The following is a 14,486-nucleotide window of genomic DNA, read 5'->3' as shown; positions in this document are numbered from 1 at the left end:
TTGAGGAGATTTTATGGCAACTAACTATTTCAGGAAGGACAGTCTGAAACTTGATGGAACTAACTATGGTATATGGAAGATCAGAATGGAGACACATCTAAATTGCATTGGAAAAGACATATGGGATGTTACAAAAAAATGGCTATGTTGGTCCTACACAGAGTCAACCTAATCAACCTACCTTGGCTAAAGATCAAGAGTATTATTGCAAAGCAAGAGAAGCACTTTTGAGTGCATTGTCAGATCAACAAATCATGGGATTATCAGATCGATCTACTACTAAAGCTATTTGGGATAAATTGGAGGCATTGAATGAAGGTGATACCACTGTCAAAATTGCAAAACTGGAATGCTTCCGAGTCAGGTATGAAAATCTGAAAATGGAAGAAGATGAAAGGATTTATGCTTTTATGGAAAGAGTTAATGAAATTATTTTGGGTATAAAATGCTGTGGAGGATCCTTAAGTGAAGATGAAATTGTTTTTAAATATTTAAAAGCATTGCCACCAGCATACAAAATGAAAGTAAATGCTATTAATGAATTGAGAACAATGCCTAATAAATCAGTATCTAGAGATACTTTGGTTGGAAAACTTTCAGCTTTTGAACTTGAGGAATTTGGTCCTATTGCTACAATTAAGACAAATTTGGCTTTCAAAGCATCATCATCTGCAAAATCATCATCATCATCTGAGAAATCTGATTGGAAAGCACTTTATGCTAGAGAAATTGAAGAAATCATAAGAGAGGATGAAGAACTTGAAGAACTTGAAGCACTATTTGCAAGGAAAATGCCTAAAGGTCCAGTTGGAAGTAAGTATGAAGGTAAAGTACCATTTAAATATTTTAACTGCAATAAAATTGGTCATATGGCATCTAGGTGTCCTGATAGACATGCAAGATTCAAAGAAGATGCTAAAAGAACATATAAGCCCAACCTTGAATATCAAAGATATAGATTTAAGAAGAATAGAGACAAATCATGTTACTATGCTGATGAAGGAGTTACTGATGATTGTGATGAGGAACCGATAGACAATGGATGGGCTTTTGTTTCTATAATAGAAGATCAACCAGCACCTATTGTAGAATTGGTAGAGTAGGCACTAGCAGGTAAAATTGAAGAAAAGGATGAATGGATCATTGATTCTGGATGTTCACATCATATGACTGGTGATAAAAGTAAATTCTTAGGCTTTCAGGAATACAATGGAGGTCTAGTAATATTTGGGGATGATAAAGGTTGTTTGATCTGAAGAAAAGGCACTATATCTTTTGATGGTAAGCACAATACTGACAACATTTATTATGTTGAAGGTTTGAAGCATAATCTTTTGAGTGTTGGTCAATTAGTTGAAAAGGGATTTCAGTTACAATTCAAGAATGGTAAATGAAAAATCATGAATAGATCTAGTTTGGAAAGTGCAACTGGTAATCAGACTAGAGGTAATATATTTCATTTGAATAATAATGAGAAGACATGCTTGATTGCACATATTGATGAAAGTTGGTTATGGCATAAGAGACTTTGTCATGTAAATTTTGATTGCATTATGAAAATCAGTACTACTAAGGTAGTAAAGGATTTACCTAAGATTATAAAACCTCACAATCTGGTATGTAAGAAATGTCAATTTGGAAAGAAAGTTAGAACAAATTTTAAGAGTATTCCAGAGAAATCCAATAATGCTCTTGACATAATTCATACTGAATTATGTGGTCCAGCAAGAACTAGAAGTTTACAAGGAGATAGATATTTTATGCTAATCATTGATGATTATTCTAGAATGTGTTGGGCTACTATTCTCAGGGAGAAATCATAAGCTTTTGGGAAATTCAAACTATTCAAGGTAATTGTAGAGAATGAAACCAGTAAGAAAATCAAATGTTTGAGATCAGATCAAGGAGGTGAATTCATATCTAAGGAATTTAATACATTTTGTGAAGTGAATAGAATCAAAAGATAATTATCAGCACCTCGGACACCCCAGCAAAATGGATTTGTGGAAAGGAAGAACAAAAATATTCTGGATGCAACTAGAAGCATGATACAAGAAGCAAACCTACCTCATGTGTATTGGAGAGAAGCACTAAATATAGCTATTTACACATTCAACAGAGTTCACATCAAAGGTGAAACTGGTAAGACCCCTCATGAACTATGGTTTGGTAATACTCCTACTCTTAAATATTTCAAAATATTTGAAAGCAAATTTTATATTAGGACAGATGATTATATTGGCAAATTTGATCCTAGAAGTGATGAAGGAATATTTCTTTGTTATTCATCTCAGAGAAAGGCATATAGATGTTTTAATAAGAGATTGTAGAAAATCATTAAGAGTGCAAATGTGAATATTGATGAACAGTTTAGAGGAAATTCAAGGTCTATGGACTCTAAACTGGCAGTTGAGATAATCACAAATTAACCTACAATGAGTACATCGGTACATAATGTTGATCTAGTCACACCAGCATCATCTAAGAATTATATAGTGACTAAAGTACAGAAGCAAGTGAATACACCCAGGTATGTAAGATTGAATCACTCTGAAAGTCAGAGAATTGGGAATAAGTATCAAGGTGTAATGACTAGAGGAAGACTGGCAAATGAAGAGTATGTTTAATTTCTCAAATTGAACTAGCAACTATTAATGAGGCATGTGAAGATAAACATTGGATTAAGGATATGGAAGATGAATTAGAAAAAATTGAAAAGAATAACACATGGACATTGGAACTACTAAATAAAACTCTAAACCGGTAAGTACTCCTATGACTACAACTGATAAACTATCATTCAAGAATGAATCAGCACCTGTTAATCTGACAAGATATAAATCTATGATTGGAAGTTTACTTTATTTGACACAAACAAGACTTGATATTATGAATGTAGTATGTATTGTTTCAAGATTTCATAGTAATCTTAAGGAAAATCATGAATCAGCAGGGAAAAGGATTTTCCGGTATCTACAAGGCACAAGTCTTGGTTTATGGTATCCTAAAGATGAAATTTTTTATTTATGTGCATACACAGATGCAAATTGGGTAGGAGATGTAGATGATAGAAAGAGCACCATCGGTGGAGCATTCTTTCTTGGTAGAAGATTAATTTCATGGTTGAGCAAGAAACAAAGTTGTACATCATTATCAACAACAAAATCAGAATATGTTGCAGCAACAACTAATTGTACATAGGTATTATGGATTAAGCAAATGTTGAAGGACATAAAGGTAAAATTCAAAGAACATATAATCAATTACTGTGATAATATGGGAGTAATTGCTATATCTAAAAATCTGGTATTTCACTCTAAAACTAAACATGTTTCTATCAAATTAAATTTTCTGAAAGAGAATGTTCAAGCAAAAGAAGTGAAATTGGTTTATGTGAATACTAAAGAGCAGATTGCAAATATCTTTACTAAGCCTTTGCCTAAGGAAACGTTTGAACATCTTAGAGAGAAGCTTGGAGTTATACCCTCACCGGTAGAGACTTAGACAGTTGGAGCATGGCATCAGACCGACAGGATTTAAAAGAGAAATCCTTTTCCGGCTTTGATGAAGGAGAGATACTTCTTAGGAGGAGTAGTTTGGATAAATTTAGTTATAACAATTGGTATTTGTAATAAGTTCTATGAACTGTTGTATTTGGTTTTGTATTGCTTTGGCATTTGATGTCAAAGGGGGAGAGATATCTATGGTAACACATTATCTTTTTGGGAGACATTATTACTAGGGGGAGAAATATTATGTATTTTGATTTCTTGTAATTGATCTCTTTGGGAGATTGTTGGTTTTTGGTTTTTTGGCATTTTTTCTTTGGCACTTAGATGGTTTTTCCATCTTGTGTTGCCATCAATGCCAAAGGGGGATATTGTTGGTATTATGGATGTGTTGAACATTTATCACCACTGAAGATCTTTTGTTATGTTCACCGACATGTTCAATGACTTATGCACAATCATTGGTATCTAGTTCACTGACAGGTTATATTGTTCACCGATACTGAGGATGATCCATTATCATCTGGAGATTACTTGGTTATGTCAAAGACATTGTTTGGACACTTGGTTTTGGTGATTTGGTTATTGGTCTAATCGAGTTTGCATATTTATTGTTACCAGAAAATAGGTCTAGGTTATGGACCAACAAGCGTTATCTATTCCAAATCAGCACGACACGTTATGGAGATGTCTTATTGATTGGCTATTATTGTAAATACATTGAGCCAACATGATCTATCACATATTGATGATAGTTCGGATACTTAATATAAGTACAGATCCAATAGCCAACAAGATGAGAGGGGGGGGTGAATCATACAAACTTAATCATCCATAAAAACATCAGAACTAAATGCAGATTCAACTTTATTTACCGAAGATCCACTGTTATCAAAATTACTTAACTCAAATGCATGTAGCTTACCAATAGTAGCATCCAAGGAAACTGGCATGTTAGGTACAGACCTCAATTCATTGATTGCAGAAACTCGGATCGCATAAGTTGGTAGAAGGGTTCTTAACAACTTACTTGTTATATTCTTTTCTTCAATAGTTCCACCTGCTCCTTTGATTTGATTAACAATCTCCTTTAGTCTTGTACTATACTGAGTTATGTTCTCACCTTCATTCATCCTCATAGATTCAAGTTGTCCTCTTAGACTGTCTACTTTTTCTCTTTGAACATGTTCATCTCCTCCATATACTGATATGAGCTTACCCCACATTGCCTTTGCATCATTGCAGCCTTCTAGATCATTAAACTCTGAATCAGTCAATGCAGATGTTATTTCAATCATTGCTTGAATATGTTCTTGCTTCGCCTTTATCTCTTCCATAGTCAACGAATAGGTGCTTGGTGTAACAAAATCATTCTCCAGATAGTATACAGCATATTCTCCAACTTCTGATAGATGTAGCTTCATCCTTTTCTGCCATGTAGAGAAACTTGACTTGTTCAGCTTCGGTGCATCCCTCTTATACATCTTTGGATCTTTAACTCAAGTGCCTTTAAACTTTCCTTTCGGAGTCCAAAGCTCTGATACCAATTGATTGTTCTGATACTTAATATAAGTACAAATCCAATAGCCAACAAGATGAGAGAGGGGGGGTGAATCATACAAACTTAATCATCCATAAAAACATCAAATTCAACCTCGGTAACATATATATCGGTAATATAACCAAAACAATTAAACATGCAAACTCAAAAGCATATGAACAATATAAACCTCATAACACCAGATTTAACGTGGAAACCCAAATAGGGAAAATCCACTGTGGGATTTTGGACCCACTAAGAAATATACTCTTCTAGAGTATGCTCGGTTAAAAGCAAATCCTGTTAAAGATTACAAACACATTGCTAGATGTGACCCGGTTAAGGGATTTCCCTTAGATCTATTAGGATCTTCACTTTGTTAGAAGTGACCTTGTTAAAGGATTTCAAACACTCAATCAGAATGTCACCTTGCTAGAGGCTTTACATATAAGACTGTTAAGTCCACTTGGTTGAGAGATTTTCTATCACTTTCACAAAATAATAGTAATAAAAATCTATCTGCAACTTCACATCTAAAATGCTAAAGCAGATTCTTATTTGTTCAATACAATCTAGACATAGAACTAATCTTGTCTATCTGCTAGGCTTCTATACTCTATTATTCTAACAGGTCTTCAAGCTTCTGTGCTCGGTAATCACTATGTAGCATCCGTATGCATACACTTGCCCGCATACATTGTTTATCAATAGTTTCCTATTTATAAACAATTAGGTAACCGCTTAATCTCCTTGATCACATTTCCCATGATCAATTATAGCCATCAGATCTTCAATCTTGTCCAGGTTCAATGCATCTTTCGATCTAAAAATGTTTTACGCTGCCTTGGAACTTGCATAATAGTCTTGGAACTTGTGCCAGGGTATTGCAGTTCAATTTGAGCTGTAGATCTTCATGCCGACTTTCCATTGCCTTAGATTCATTAACAAACTTCTTCCATTGCTCACCACTCATTTGATTTGCTCCAGCTCATCAACTTCCTTCATTAAATACCGCATGTAAACATTTAATGCATTCTGTTATAGCTCAGTTAGAACTTGGTAACAACTCGGTGAATACTAAACTCTACTCGGTAGACATTCCGCCTTCATTAACCGATAGCGATAACCTTAGGGTTTACCGACTAGGTTCTTTGCTTGATAACATAGTATAGTATTAACCTTTACAATTTACAACATATGTATGATGTTAAAACAATCTAAAACATCATGATCTCATCATTGTCTGACTTGGTAGTAGTTTCCCATTGAATACCTTATTCATCCCCTTATTCATCATATTCTTTCCTATGTCTTTTACCGACATCTTTATAATCTTCATATCATACTTCTCAAGATATGGCAACATCATACTGAATTAGAAAATCAATGACAAAATAATAATATCAAGATAGTAAAACATCTTTAATCAGTTATATCCATAATCATCAACACCCTTCTCAATATCCTTATTGAAATGTCAACAATCTTTCATTGTCTGTTATAATGCAATATTGCCAACAATTGATTCATTTGTAATTGATTTAATTGTAATATTCTTAGTGAGTTGACCTACACACTTGGTCTTAGATTTTGGTATATATGTAAGATCTCATTTATGAGATTGAGATAGGGAATGTAATAAGGTTTCACAAGGTTGTGATATTTGGTATAAGAAGAGCTATACACATAGACACCATTTGAAGATAAAAGGAAGGTATGAAGAAGACAATCAGAGCTTAACCGGTACTGAATCCAGCATATGAAGATGCTATTTTGAGCAATAGATTATCATTGGATCTAACCATCCAATTGTAGTCAGTGTGACTCCCATTTTGTGATTGAGCAGTGAACTCTAGGCAGTTGGTCTTTCTGCATGTGTAGACCCCATTTGTACACACATACTATCTATAGTAGTATCATCTGATTGTGGGTAAGGTTTCCCACCGTGGTTTTTCCCCTTACAGGGTTTCCATGTACAAATATTTGTGTTATGTGTTGTGGATGTTATTTGTCCTTCTGTTCCATGCATTAAACTTTACCAGTACTGTTATTAACTATTAAACTATCAACCAACATTAATTTTGGTTAAGTTATATTTGGGTTGAAATTAATAGACAACTGATTCACCACCCCCCTCTTATTTTCTTCCGGGTCCTAACAATCCCTTCAGATTATTTTGAAAATTTATAATATCAATCATAAGGGGCATGAGAAAATTATCACCATATTTCTAAAGATCAATCATTAAAATATTTCATGGATTGTGGGTTCTTCCTTCTTGACAAGCCTTTATGGGACTGGTTTGCCAAATGAATAAAATTAATACAATTAGATTACAACAAGAAACATAATTCTTATTCTCATCAAATTTGCACGCCCTTTTTCACATTTTTGGCTTTTCATTGGCCACTCTCTCCCTAAGCACTATAACCTTCTTTTCATTACAACTCTCTCCCTAAGAAATGTAACCTTCCTTTCACTACTTTTCTCTACAACCATTTATGTCCTTCATGCCTAATCATCTCTTCTATGCTCCGGCTCCCAGATCAAACCGAAATCCTCCTCCTCTTGTGCAATCCTTTCCATTCCTAGGCTGCCTATGCACATGTTACCCCTTGGTAGATGGCTAAAGTTAAAAAATTGGACCCTAAGCCTGTGATGTCTCCCTCCTTCTAACTTTGCATTTTCCTCCACTTCCAACACATTACCTCAACAATCTAGTGCTCTCTCTAAGTTCTTCACATTACTCTTGACAATTTGAACCAACATTAATCCTTTGAAAAGTCTAAATTTTTTATTCAAAACTACAACTTTCTCCCTCTTGAATGTATTCCCCTTGCATTGGGATGATGTCAGGTCTCTCCTCTTGGCCGATGACCCCTTGCTATCATATATTGTATTTTAAATATGAAAGATTTTATCGATTAACATTCCAGTCGGTTAAACTTCTCTTTAATCTACAATTTGGTACTTTAGAAATCAACTCGTCTTTCGATGCCTATTTAAATATTCCAATAATTCAATCTTAAAAGGAAACCAAAATCATTACAGTTTAATGGATAGTGCAACCTATTCCAAAACTTCTTATTATAAACCCTGAGCATAAGTTGTGGAGTTTGGCTTTACACCTTCTAATATCATTTTCTTGAAGTGTCTATTATTTGACAACCAATGTCTATGCCCAATTGCACAATATCTATTAAAATCCCTTTTGAGGCCAAGGACATTGATGCCTCTAATAGGGCCTTCATTATTCATTTCTAATCATCAATGTAGCAGGTAAGTGGATCTATATGTTGAACTAGATTGATGCCAATGATGCTTCACATTATCTCCTCAATCAAGGGTTTGTATTTGGGTTCAACTACTTCATGAGAACTCATCATGACCACCTTATATGAATCATAATATACAAAAGATGTTCCCATTGCTTCTAGTTTCAAGAAAACAGATTTATACAAGTTAAAGAATATTCGGACTAAAAGAGGGGCTTGAGTTGCTATAAGTTGGTGATTGTCCAACCTGTCAGAAATTAAAGACAATACCAAGTCATACATACACAAAAAAAAAATTGAAAATATATTTTTATTGATATTGATCATTAGTAGGTTAATGTTCTCCTCCACCAAAGATGGCAGGTAGGAAATTTGTGAGTAGAACTCAAAAAGTTGAGTTAAGTAATAGGATTACCCTTCCACATTGTAAAAAACCTGCAATGAACTTCATCACTAAGTTAGGTAGACAAAATCAATCATTTTTCCTCCTCTTATAGTATGTTGCCCAAATAATCATTATCTTCCTCCCACAACTTGTCTCACTACTCTTCTCTCTTCTCTTGGATTTGTATCCACCATGAACCATCCTCTTCCAAAGACTCTCTCCTATTCTCTTTTCCTTCATGGGATCTAACCCACTATTATTTAGCATCCACCAAATAAGATCCTAACTCTTCCCCTCTTACATTGATTTTGATCCAGCATGAACTAGCACCTACATCAAATCTCACCTACAACATCTTGCACTACTTCTACATGCACATATGCGACATTTGCAACTGCATCGAATTCCACTAACTCATTCCTTTTCATCTCTATTTGAAAAAATAATCATCTTTGACCTTTACTACTGCAATGTCTTCTTCATCACTTCTCATTGCGACTATAACTTCCTAACTTTGCTTTGCTATATCTTCTTCTTCATTCAACACTTCAATTTTGTGCCATTACCATTTGGTCCTCGATCAACCTCCAAATCCACATTCTAAAATTCATCTTCTACTACCTCAACCTATGAGATAATTTCTTCTCCATCAAATTCTTTGCATTCATTCACCAATTGACGATGGGCTACTCTCATTTATTTTTCCTTTCAACTACAATTATATTTATTCAGTGAAATTTCCACATCCCATAGCTCTCTTCCCAACATCTCTCTAATAACAATATCAATATTAGCTTCCTCATTGCCCACCATGTATTCTTCTTCAAGCTTGTCCTCTTCTTATCTCTTACAATCTTTCACTCACTCTATAATCAAAAATGTATTCACCTTCACAACTACAAACTCTCAATCGATCATGACATCATACCTACAAGGATCCTCTCGAGCACTCCGCAACTACTTCACACTTCTTATGGGTATTTGTGTGTCATCTACATGCTCATTTCCCTCAGTCTAATACCATTTGATGCAAGAGGGCACTTCTGTCCTCTCTACAAACACCAAAATAAAAGCAAAGACTATCTACAAAAAAATAGTTAGATTGAAACAAGAAACATAAGTTTCATTGTTATGAAATTTTCACACCCTTATTGATATTCTTGACTTTTCATTAGCCACTCTCTCTTTCTTAGCACCATAATCTAGTTTTCAGTGCTTTCCTTTACAACCATTTTCTTCCTCCATGTATTGTTGGATCTTCTATTCTCTACCATTTAACCCAAATCCTTCTCCTCTTACTCGATCCTTTCCTTTCCTTTGTTGAGTCAACAAATATATTACCTCATGGCCAATGCCCACAATTCCAAAACATTTGTTACAACCCATGAGAAAAGGTTGTGGAATTTGGCTTTACACCTACCAATTGAATTTTCTTGAAGTGTCTACTATTTGACCACCAATGTCTATGCCCAGTTGCACAATGTCAAACAAAATCCTCTTTAAGGGGAAGGATATTGATGCCTATGATAAGTCTTTGATTATTCATTTATGATATACAATGCAATGGGTAATTTGATCTATATGTTCAGCTAGATTCATGCGACTAATGCTTTACACTATCTCCTCAAGTGAGGGTTTGTATTTAGGTTAACCTTCTTTATAAGAACTCATTATGACCTACTTAGATGAATCATAGTATGAAAAAGATTTTGCCATCGCTTGTAGTAGCTACCAAATTAATTTCTAAAAGTTGAGGAACAATTGGACTAAAAGAGAGGATTGATATGGTATCAGTTGGTGATTGCTCAACCTGTAAAAAAGTGGAGCCAATGCCAAGAAAAATAAACCAAATAAATTAATAATATTTTTTGTTGGTGCTAATAACTTGTCTGCACATGTTCTCCTCCATCAAACATGCTGGTTATGAATTTTTTTGTCAATAGAACTAACCAAATGGAGTTAGGTAATAGGATTACCCTTCCACATTATAAAAAACTTGCACTGAGCTCCATCACTATATCAGGTACATGAAAGCAATCCCTTTTCCTCTTCTTCTAGCATCTTTCTAGAAAAATCATTATCTTCCTCCCATGACTCTACTCGCAATTTTTCCCTCCTCTCATGCATTTTCATCCATCATGAACCATCCTCCTCCATCAAAGACTATCTCCTCTCCTCTTCTCCTTCATCAAATTTAACCCACCATTATTCAGCCTCCACCAAATTACCTCTATATCTTCTCCTCTTCCATTAATTTTGATCCACCACAAATGAGTAACCTCCATCAAATCTCACTTGTAAAATCATCAACTGCTTCTACAAGTGCATATGCAACACTAGCAACTGCATCCACTTGCACTAACTCATTCAACTACAACAACATCCTCTCTGATCTTTACTACTGCAATATATTCTTCATCACCTCTTGTTGTGAGCACAACTCCATCAAGTGATTTTGTTGTTTCTTCCTCTCCATTCACCTCTTTAGTCTTTGTGCCCTTGTCACTAGAAACGAAATTAACCTCCAAACCCACATTATAAACTGCATCTTCTCCTACATCAACCTACAAGGTATTTTATTATCCATCATGTTCTTTGTGTTCACTCACCAAATAATGATTAGTTGTTCTCCTATCTTTCACCTTCTGGTTGTAACTGTTCTTCTATGTAATTCTCCATATCCCATAATTATCTTACTAATATCACTCCAAAAATGAAATCAACATTGGCCTCCTCATGACCCACCTCATCTTCTTCTTTGAACTCATGCTATTTTCATCTCTTGCAATCTTTCACTTTCTTTATAATCTACAAAGAACTCAACATTGCAACATCAAACATTCAATCGATGAGGACTCTACACACTTGCAATAATCATCTTGAGCTCTCCACAACTACTTTATGCTTCCGACAAATCCTAGTGTATTTGTATGCACTCAAAACCTCTTTCTCTAATATCATTTGATGCAATAAGGTATTCTACTCAACTCTGCAAATAGAAACACTAAAACACAAGTAGAGACTCTCAGCTACAAAACCCTTAGATTTAAACAAGAAACAAAATTTTAATTCTCCACAAATTTGCATAGACTTATGTACATTCACATCTTTTCATTGACCACTCTCTCTTTCTCTATGGCATAACCTTCTTTTAATTGCTTTTCTCTACAACTTTTCTCCTGCTCCATGCCTACTTGGCTATTCAAAGGTCTACCTTTCAGATCAAATCCAATTTCTCCTCCTCTTGTTCAATCCTCTCATTTCCTAGGCCAAGTATATGCACATCTTACCTCTTTACCAATGTCTTCACTTCCCAAATTAGATCCCAATCCCATGATGTGTCCCTCTTGACTATATGCACTCCTTCACTTTCAATGCATTAAGTCCCCACTATAGTGCTCCATCTCATCTTTTTACACTTCTCTTAAAATTTGAATCAACATTAATCCTTCCAAAGGTTGACACTTTTTAGTTATAACTACCACTTTCTCAATTTAAGAGAATTGTATTCTCTTAATCACAACCCCAATTGTTTTGGGTCAATGCATGGGCCTCTACAGTTGGTTGATGCCCACTTGCTATCTTCTTGTTAATTTATATGAGAAGAAACAAATATATAAACAACACAAAACAACTAAAAGTAAATTACACACAAAATAAACACATAACACAACATATTATGTGGCTCACCAAACCTGGTTACATCTACAGGAAATTAGGAAAATCTCTTCATTAATTGTTATCCAATACTACATAATACATGGACTACACAACCATTTATACAATCATATTCAGCTATGGAATAAAGAGTTAGGAAAAGGAAAGTGTTGATGTGATCGTTGGTCTTCACATTCTCAACAATATTCCCCCTAAAAGACCAACTGGTATGGCCATGCACTATGACATCCCTACATTTCCATTTCTAATCTCATATTACAACTAGCCTATAGGATTTTAATTTTTCAAACTCTTATTCACATGCACTTTGGATAAGCCTTATCCGAATTCTGTCAGACTCAATAAAAGCCATCAGTCAAACATCTTCTATTTGAAAAATAATTTCCTCCTTACTCAAACTGTAACTAGGATACTCTAGCTCCATGTTGTAAATAGAAATTTTAGGATCATATGTGATCTCCAAATCAATGTGTTCCTAAATTCCAAAACCCAAACCTTTTTCTAGATTGTCTGCCTCACCCAATCTATTAATGAATCTTGTACAAGATAAATCTTCATGTTTTTAGGATCCCCAAAGATACTAAGACGGGGGGGGGGGGGGGGGGTGAATCAATATCTTGTTGATTAATGGATTTTCTTGACTTATTAAATGAAAATCATTCCAAAACTGTGTACTAGTAAAGCAAAATTAATGCAGTAAATAGGAACAACAACCGCAACATGAAAGACACACCATAACACAATATTTTAATGAGGAAACGCAGTGTGGGAAAAACCTCGGTGGGATTTTTGACCCAAAATATTCGCTTACTGGCCAATAAGAGAATATTACTATTACAATAGGGGCCTGCACATGCAGGAAGGCCAACTATCTAAAGCTCACTGCTTAAATACAAAAAGAGAAGTCTCACTAACTTACAAAAGTGGATTATGAATATCCAATGTCATGTACTGCTACAAAAGGGCATCTACTATGCCAGATCCAGTACCGGTTTAAGCTCTGCAACTTCCAAAACCTTATTCCAAACTCTACCTTAGTATTCACACATAATATCCATCATATATCATATACCTAAATGTTCTCTAAGATCTCATACCTATATATGAGCCTTATTACAATATGCCTTGTTGGCTTTCAAAAAGATATTACAAATAATTACAAAATACAATAAATAAAATCCTATTGGCCAGGATGTCGATAATCAATCTTTGTCGTTAACGCTATCGGTGTCTACCGGTGCCATAGGATTGTAAGGTTTCCATCAATGACAATACCTTCAATCACCTACAATTTCTCATTGGAGTGTGCATTTTTAAACAATCTCCCCCTTTGGCATTGATGGCAACACTCATGAGAAAAATCCAAAAAGTGTTGTCCAAACAAAATGTCTTTCCAAAACTGTTAATACTGTGTGCTCTGCGTGCTCCCCCTGAGCAAGCGATCTCTTCTGTCACATCCTTTTTCTAATCTACTACTACTCCCCCTTTGGCATCAATGACAAAGGTTGTCATTCAATGTCAATTGAGTGTAGTTCTTGTCTAGTTCCTCGTAACTTGTTGATTACAATCTGATAAATTTCTGCTAAGGCAACATTTAGACTGTTGTTGAACTTCTCACTATCCTTTATTGCTACTTCTGTTCTTTGAATTGTACTAGTGAGAAAGTGTATTTGTTCTTTCAGTGTCTTAAGTCCTGGAACAAGAGCCTCAAAAATCTCTTTTCTCAAAGAGATGAGGATATCTAGTTTAGGACTTAGTCTACACTTAAGTTCTTTTGCCTTAACCTTTATCCTTTCCTTGTCTTTCTCAAGCTTTTCTATTTTCTCTTCAAATCCTAGAATTTCCTGTTCAATTACTGATATTGATTTTGTTGAACCCATCAAGTTGTCAGCAATATCATTAATTTCCTTTTGGGCTATGCCGATCTCTTTATCTATGTCTTTTGTCAAATTTTCTATTTTGCATGTGTCTCTATACAATTTCTTGAAGTCCAAAATTATTTTGCCTAATACCAGTAATAAGGTTTCCATATGTTCCTTATTCTTCTTTACTGTCTCCTCAAATAATTTTTCCATTTTGTTGTTCATTTTCTCTCTGAA

Source organism: Cryptomeria japonica, chromosome 5 (assembly GCF_030272615.1).
Source record: "Cryptomeria japonica chromosome 5, Sugi_1.0, whole genome shotgun sequence".
Taxonomy (NCBI): domain Eukaryota; kingdom Viridiplantae; phylum Streptophyta; class Pinopsida; order Cupressales; family Cupressaceae; genus Cryptomeria; species Cryptomeria japonica.
Note: the sequence above shows the minus strand (reverse complement) of the source record.